The sequence below is a fragment of the Cucurbita pepo genome, chromosome 10, assembly GCF_057944985.1.
Source record: "Cucurbita pepo subsp. pepo isolate OVF chromosome 10, ASM5794498v1, whole genome shotgun sequence".
Lineage (NCBI taxonomy): Eukaryota > Viridiplantae > Streptophyta > Magnoliopsida > Cucurbitales > Cucurbitaceae > Cucurbita > Cucurbita pepo.
The window spans coordinates 8,732,298-8,740,753 of NC_141807.1; the positions used below are offsets into that span (position 1 = coordinate 8,732,298).

General features: G+C 31.9%; 1 long non-coding RNA gene across 1 annotated transcript; it reads right to left on the reverse strand.

The window, feature by feature from the left end:
• Positions 1–2,814: 2,814 nt before the first annotated feature.
• Positions 2,815–5,151, reverse strand: LOC147790592 (uncharacterized). The gene is made up of 3 exons (XR_015422601.1): positions 5,037–5,151; positions 4,260–4,353; positions 2,815–2,970 (listed from the first exon to the last, which is right to left on the reverse strand). It is a non-coding gene; the product is annotated as an uncharacterized LOC147790592 (long non-coding RNA).
• Positions 5,152–8,456: the final 3,305 nt, after the last annotated feature.

An 8,456-nucleotide genomic window follows, 5' to 3' on the forward strand; every position in this document is an offset into this window, starting at 1 on the left:
CTACAAATTTCTCATCGCTTTTTTATCATTTTTCCCTTTTTTTTGAATCTTGAGATTCCTTTTAGATAAGGAATTACAAATCCGGAAAGATTTTTGATAATTGATAAAATGACTTTGATTTACTTTTTCGTTTCCAATCCTTTTCAAAAGGCCTTTAACTCCTTGAAATCACTTGTTAGGGTACACGAGTGACTTGACTAAGTCCTTTGTTCTTGCTTAATCCTTTAATTTTTTTCCTTTCTATCCATTGGGTCTTTCATGAGTGGCTTATTCTTATGGGAGATAATTTCCTTCATTTTTTGGGTGTTACATATACATACTCGTTACAAACACAAAATAAGAAGCAGACTTAAAAGAAGAACAAAAAATACTAGATTAAAAACAGAGGTTAGTCCATGGCTCACACTCCAAAGTCCGCTCTCACCCACGACCAACTCTTAGTTACTTAGAAAAAAAATGATAAACATGGAGTGAGTAAAACTTAGTAAGTAGCCTACTAGTAGGTTCTTAATGGCTACCTTAAGCTAGGATATTACTTCTTGTTATGTTTTCAGGATCTTATACTGATCTTGAAAATCTTCTCCTAAAATAACCTTCAATTTTATCCCCATGAACACAATTTTCACCCATCTATTTTTTTTAAACACTTTTGAAAGTTAACAGTAGTTTTGAAGCTTTTTTTTTTTTTTTTTGAAAATTCAACTGTATTTTTATAAAAAACAAATTAATAGTTTCTTTAGATTTTTTTTTTTTTTAAAGATTAAGTGTATTATTGAAACTTCTAAAAAAATTATGAGTATTTTTTTAGATAAAGTGCAAAGTTCAATGGTATTTTTATTAATTTAGCTTATAATTTAAAAAAAAATACAAATTTTTGTTGATTAAGTTAATATTAATTTTATTAAAATACATAACACCACATCAAAATTAATTTATTAGGAATAAAATTAAAACTAAAAAATCAATTTATTTTAAACTAAAAAATTAATTTATTTTAAAACTAAAAAGTATACTAAATTTGACTAAAACATCCCTTATCCCAACTATAAAGAATTTAATTCCAAGCTCTCTTCTAATAGACAAACGATTTATTAACATGTGTTGTAAAATTTCACTTCATCAATTTAAGTAGCGTTCAACTATAAATATCGAATTTTAAAGTATTCCTCGACAAAGTAAATCTGTTGAAACTATCTATCAAAGGTGTTCCACAATGAGTTGTGGAGAAGTGTTTCCTTCAATTCTAATTTCAATTAAGGATGTCAATGACAAAAAAGTGCAAGAGGCTAGAAGGTTTGTAGTGGAAGAAAATAACAAGAGTCATGGACATCGTTTTGTTTACAAGCTGTATCATGTGTCTTATTCATGGTTACTTAAATCTCGTTGAATTGGTGCGCCTTTCACATCAGAGACATTTGTGCCTTAAACCGAGCTCTTTGCAATAGCAAACTTATTAAAAACTCTTTGCTTGCTACAATATTTGCTTGACATAATTGGACCAAAGGACGTTATGGACGACCATAGCTCACTGTATTGGTCTCCAATCATGAAGTGTGACATCGGATCTTTGTGCATACCATATTCATTAACTATAATATGGCAAGAAATTTTTTATATTTTGACTAGGCATGCCATATTCTGTTGTTCTTATATATCTTTAGTTACCTGTGATTAAAGCAAAGAAGTATAGACATGGTTTCCAACCAACCCTTCCTTTATAGTTAGTTCGACGAATTGGTTTTTTGTTATCATTTTATCGTTAACCTTTCCGCTCGATTTTGTGTTATGATATCATACAGGGAATGAGAAGCGACCTTACTTGGACAAAATTATGTACCGTTTGATAATTATTGATGATAACAAAGATATATTGAATTATAAGCATTTTAAGTTCAAAAGTAACAAATTACTTGTACATCTTTTACTTATAATCTTCATATTCTTTATAATCTTCATATTCTTTATATAGCGATAAGGAAGGGAGGGATAGAAAAGATACTCATAATATCATTATGACTATGCCATATTTCATTAATAAAAGAGAGTAATACATCCACAAACATACACATATATATTTCGAGAGAGAGAGGGCTTTATTATAAGTAGAGATAGCATTTTAGTAGTTGTATTGCTACTTGGGGACAAGGAACTCGAGAACTTCTTTAAAAGTTCTGCACCTTTGTAATAAAAGACCAAGGAATATCATCGTTATTTATAACTTCTATCACAATAATATAAATTCTGCGAGGACGACGTTCTCTAGTCATACCAACTAGACCGTTCACCACACGATTGTAGATGAAACGATGTCCACTATTCTCGTTATTCTTTTCAACTACGAACCTTCCTGCATTCTGCACTACTAGGATATTGACATCCTTAATTGGTACTAAAGCATCTAAAGGCAACCCTTCCACACGGCTCAGTCTAACACCTTTGGTATATAGTTCCAAGAGACATTGTTAGGCCGATTTTGTTCATGAATACTTAAGAATTTGATATTTATAGTTGTAGTTGAACGCTACTTAAATTGATGAAGTGAAATCTTACAATAGAGTCTAATAAAGTGTTTGTCCATTAGAATAGGTTGGAATTAAATTCTTTATAGTTCGAGATAATAGTTGTATTCTTTAAGTCATTGAGACTAGTGTTACTTGTAACGACCCGAAATTTTCTACTTAATTTAAGGTCGCTACTGTATACATACCATAAACATTGAATGCGGAAGACTTCATTTAAATTCCGTAAAACATAAACTTTACCTTAAAAACACAGCCATGGACTTACGTGTTTCGAAAACATCTTTAAAACGACACAACAAAAGACCCGAAATAAAATAAATAAGCGTTTAAGTTTAAAACATCCTATTCTATCCTAAGTCTAAGAAAATAAATACCACTATCCTATGCATGTGCCATGATCTCGAGTTGCGATGCCGTCGTCAACCGTACAGGAATGCCTTGCCTTAACCTGAAAAATGTAGTAGCACATGGCCTGAGTATTTAAAGAAATACTCAGTAAGTGACCCCACTATTGGGGTTAAATGCAACAATCACATGCAATGAAATGATGGGACCCATCTTTCGTTTCGTTTCATTTCGTTTCGTTTCGTTTCGTTTCTTTTTCGTTTCGTTTCGTTTCTTTTTCCCTACGGTGTAATCCTAACAGGTAATCGTGGACGTATACCATATACTCTACACGCAGCCCATACGTGCGAGTATGAGCTCACCAGCTAGTTCGCACACCGCTGGGCCACTGTCCCTAGCCGGTGGGCATGCTCTGGGGGCCCACCGGGACCCGTTAAAACTAAAACCGTCACGGCAGCGCTATGCAGGGCATAACGATCGTTGTCCTGCCATTTGGATGTACGCGTCCGTACCCTCGTGATGGGATAGGGGTATCCCCCCAAATGCATGATCACACAATATGCATGAGGTCCCACTAGTCCTACAGTCATCATTTAATGAACATAACCCCATGTCACGTTTTCATGCTTACATGTCATTCCCATTCTCATTTCGTTACATATCATACATATTCCTAGCGGGGTTATGTATCATGCAATTTACCGTATTTCATGTCATACAATTCATTCAATTACATTTCAATACTCATACAACAAACCATAATCGTACAAGGGCACACATCGTCACATGCATTCATATCACATCAACTAACCAGCATAAATAACATACACTCACGTTCACATGATTTCGTACTTAAGCACAATAATCTAGCATACAATGTATCATATCATAACCAAGTCATAACGTAAACACTTCATAGTCATATCATTCTCTAACTTACCATAGCCTTAACGTTCTTATACCTATCACAGACATATCATTACATGACGTACCTTAGTCATATCGTCACAAGAACGTACTCTAACGCTATCGTTCTATCAATCTATCACAAACCTATTCCTTTCTACCCATAACCTAACCGTATTCTTTCATCAATCTCTCCTATCCATAGCACTCCGGTATGTAACCTAACTCTAACGTTTCATGAACGCATCTTACTCCTATCGTTACATTTCGTTTTGTGCATCCTTCTCGTACCCTATCTTAAACATATCCTTGAGCACATCGTACCATAATTATTATCATACAAACCACACATTATAACATAACATAACATATAGAAAGCATATCGATCCACAGACAATTCACACATATCAATATATATGACACGTACAGAACCACAGGGCACGTGTCAACATCAAATATAACCATGCCGATAGTAAGGTCACTTACCTGGTTAGCTTAAGTCGTTGTCACGAATATATCCTTAATGAAAGTTCGATTCCGTCGTTATCCTTGATGAAAGTCCATTGAACTCCAAGTCAACCTATGTGAGCCCATGACATCAGTTTCAAGTTTGAACTCTATAAAATTATTTCTCTAATTTATGTTGACCCATGTGTTATACTTCATGCGAACGTTAGAGTCTTGAACGTTAGGGTCTTTGCTTGAGTTAGGTGTTAAAATATTTATATATGTTTGTTATAGTATTATTTTTCATACAAACCATTTAATACTCATCAAAATTTACCAGATAATCTATTTTCTCTGATGGTGTTTAATACCCTTTTAACATTTTCCAGATAATTTTCAATTATATTCACAGTCTTCCCTCTCTGTCTCTTACTGTGTTTTCTTTCTTTTAATTATCTCTCTCTGTTTGAGAATGACTCTTAATATCATTAAATAAAATAAAAGGAAAACTACTGACCTCTCCAAATGCAATATCTCTTTTTAGCAAAATATCTCTTTCTACCCAAACAAAACTGAATCTGAACCCTTTTGTGCTTGTTTTTGCAGGAGAGAAGAAATTCTGATTAGTTAAATCTGTTTAATCCTTTCTTTTTATTTTTTGTTTGTTACTTTTCCAATTAGGTTGGCAATTACTTCTGCCAATTGAATGGATTCTATTTTGTTTCTGCTATTAATCATGACGTATCTTTCTAATTAAATTGCTAAATAAAACTAAATAATTGGATAAAAGAAAAGGAGATGTGAGATATAACTTACCGAAAAATCTCAAATCTCTCTCCCCTCTCCCAGGTAAATCTTGATCATCTCTGTCAACCCATCTCCTATAAATTTGATGCAAGGCATGTCTGTTTTCTCAAATCTGAGATTTTCCATTTTTGTGAGGTGTGTTGAGGAGAGATGATTGGGGAAGTGCCTTAAAAAGAGGGAATAATGGTTTTTTTTTTTTTAATTTAATTTAATTTAATTTATTTTATTTACTTATTTATTAATTTATTATTATTTTTTTTTATACATAATAATAATTTTTATTTGTTTATTTATTCATTTTTGGGCTGTTACATTACTAGTACTTGTTAGTATATTTGAGTATAAATATTAAAATGATTAGTTATTAAATATTGTATAAATTAAAGCCTTTAGAATTCGAATGATCTTCATAACCTAATTCATAAAAAAATAAATAAAATAATTAGGAAGCATTTATGTGCTAGATTAAAATAAGATGCATAAAAAGAACTTGCCGTAATTACTTTATTCATGGACCTTTAATGTGAAAAGTAACTTAAAATATTGCAATATTGTGATTCAATAGCCTATTATGAAATTAGGCCCGAACTAAAAAAATAATATTTTTAAAAGATGGAAAAATTCATGAGCCAACCAAAATATGTATTCAAAGATGAAAATTCACAACAACAATCACAAACAATATTAATTAGCATCTTGTCTTTTGGTTTGTCACATTTTCAAACATGAACAAACCTCAATTTCGAGTCAGTGAGTATTATGGATCATAATCAACAGTACTTTGCAAGTAGCTTTGAGCATTCACAAAAGGTCGAAAGTTGAATTTCTTTAGAATGGTAACCAAATAACCGATGATTATTGTTGAATTTTCAAAAAAATACACCACAAATTTCATTTATAGATATAAATGGAACCATTGATAGAAAACCCTGATTATATAATTGCATCTTCACTAACAAACCCACCTCGGAGTGATCATCTTCACCAGAGGCTGCAAATTAATAAGCCTTTCTGGATTACTCAAAAGTGAACTTTTAAGACAAATGAAGCTATATTTGAGAAAGAAAAATCATGTTACATGTGTCTGGGATACCACGGAGCCACCAATGCAAGCAATCACTACCACCCGAAGTTTCTTTGATATTGTAGTTGGATCTATGAGACTCATCCCTCATATGTGAAAGAGTAGTTATATCCAACATTCTTACTTGTGTGCCTCTTACAGTACTCTCAACAAATGGATCGCTTGATCTATTCTACTCTACTTTACTTCCTCTTGATAACGGTGTGGTATTGACACAACTCATATTGCTGATAATCATCACTTACATCCAAAACAAGAGTATAGCGGTCGACTATCGTCAAGGACCCATTCACCATTTCCATTCCTACCGACGGAAAAGTTTTATTACATTCATTTCTTTCTCATTTCTAACTTCTTCATTCTCACATTAAACTTTTTTTTTATTTAAAAAAATAAATAAATAAACGTGAAAAGGGAGAAATAAGGAAGAAGAAAAGAGAAAACCCTTCATTTTGAAAGCTTATCAAATACTCTTTGACCGATGTAAAGAAAGCTCGAGAATAATTTATTCTCACGTCCCTCTTAGACACTTGTTGGATATATATCCGTCCTTCACATGTCGTATCATAATCATATCATGTCGTAAAAACTTCGTGATTATATCCTTCCCTAATTTATCATAGCCTTAACGTCCTTAGACATATCATAGTTGTGTCGTTACCTGAATGTACCTTAGTCTTAACGTTACAGGAACGTATCCTAATGCTATCGTTCTATCAATCTATCATAATCCTGTCCCTTTCTACCCATAACCTAATCGTATTGTTTTATGAATCCATCGTGACCATATCGTTATTATCGATCTGTCATACCCATAACACTTCGATACGTAACCAAACCATAACGTTTCATGAACATGTCTTACTCTTATCATTACTTTACGTTTAGTGCATCCTTCTCATATCCTATCTTAAATATACCATTGAACACATGGTACCGTAAGTATTATCATACAATTCACATATTATAACATATCATAAGCATATCGATTTACAAACATTTCACATATATCAATATATATGACACTTGCAGAACCACGAGCACAGTCAACATCAAATATAACCATACGGATGGTAAGGCCACCTACATGATTAGCTTAGGCTGGTGTCCCCAATTTATCCTTAAGAAAGTTCGATTTGTCTTTTGTATTAAAGTCAACCTATATGAACATGACATCAATTTCAATCATTTCTCTAAATTTTATGATGCTCTAGTGTTAGATTTCATGGGAAAATTGCACGAGTAAGATCTTGAAATGTCTATATATCAAAACTGTTTAACACTTTCCAAATCTTGATTTTTTGGCTGTTTGTGTTTTTTTTTTTTTTACTTGTTCCTAATCTTACTTTGGTGTGTTTGTTACAATCTTTTTTTTTTAATTATGTTAGCAATTAGCCAATTTAATCAATTCATCGTTTATGTTTATTTTTTTTTAATTACGTTAGTCATTACTTTTGGCTAATTTAATCTATTCTATTTATTTTATTTTATTTTATTTTAATTTTTTGCTATTGACGGGTGTATCTTTCTAAAACATACTAAATAAAACTAAATAATTGGTTAAGAGAGGATATGAGATATAACTTAAGGTTAAATCTCTTTCCCTATGAGAATAACTCATTCTCTTGTTCATCTTTGCTACCATGTACTAAATTAAGGATTTTATTTCTCTTGGGTCAAAACAATCCTTAAAACACAAAATTGAAGTTGTGGTTAGTCAATTATAATATTTGACGTGCTAGTTTTCAAACTACTTTAAATGGGTGTAAAGAGAGCATGAGAATAACTTAGTTTCACTAATCCGACACGTGTTGGGCATGTACTGAACACTTGTTAATACAATGGATACATTACAAATTTATAATCCATCGTATCAGACACTTGACTTTGAATATATTTTGAGAGTGAAACATACATTAAGCTTTTTTTTAAGTATACAAATATATAAACTTATTTATATGAATTTATTTCTAATATAAAATTGATAAATTTTTTGAAATAATTCTTTTTAATTAATGTATCATTGTCACATCGGTATCCTAGTTTTTTAAGAATGACATGTTACTGTTAGTAACAGAAAAAGAAAATGGTAAGATCAGAAGAATTGGGAGAAATCTCTCATCCAATTGAAGAATGACTAAATCAAATCTAATTCAAATAACTAGATCAAATCTAATCCAAATAACTCAATCAAATCTAATCCTAACAATCCCTCCCTTAAACTGAACACGAATAGTAATCAGTTTATATCCACGACCTCATACCAAACTTCCACTAGGTAACTTCATCAATTCCCATGTGCCATTTCTGTTTATTGCTCCAGATCCCTGGCTTGCCTCCATTTC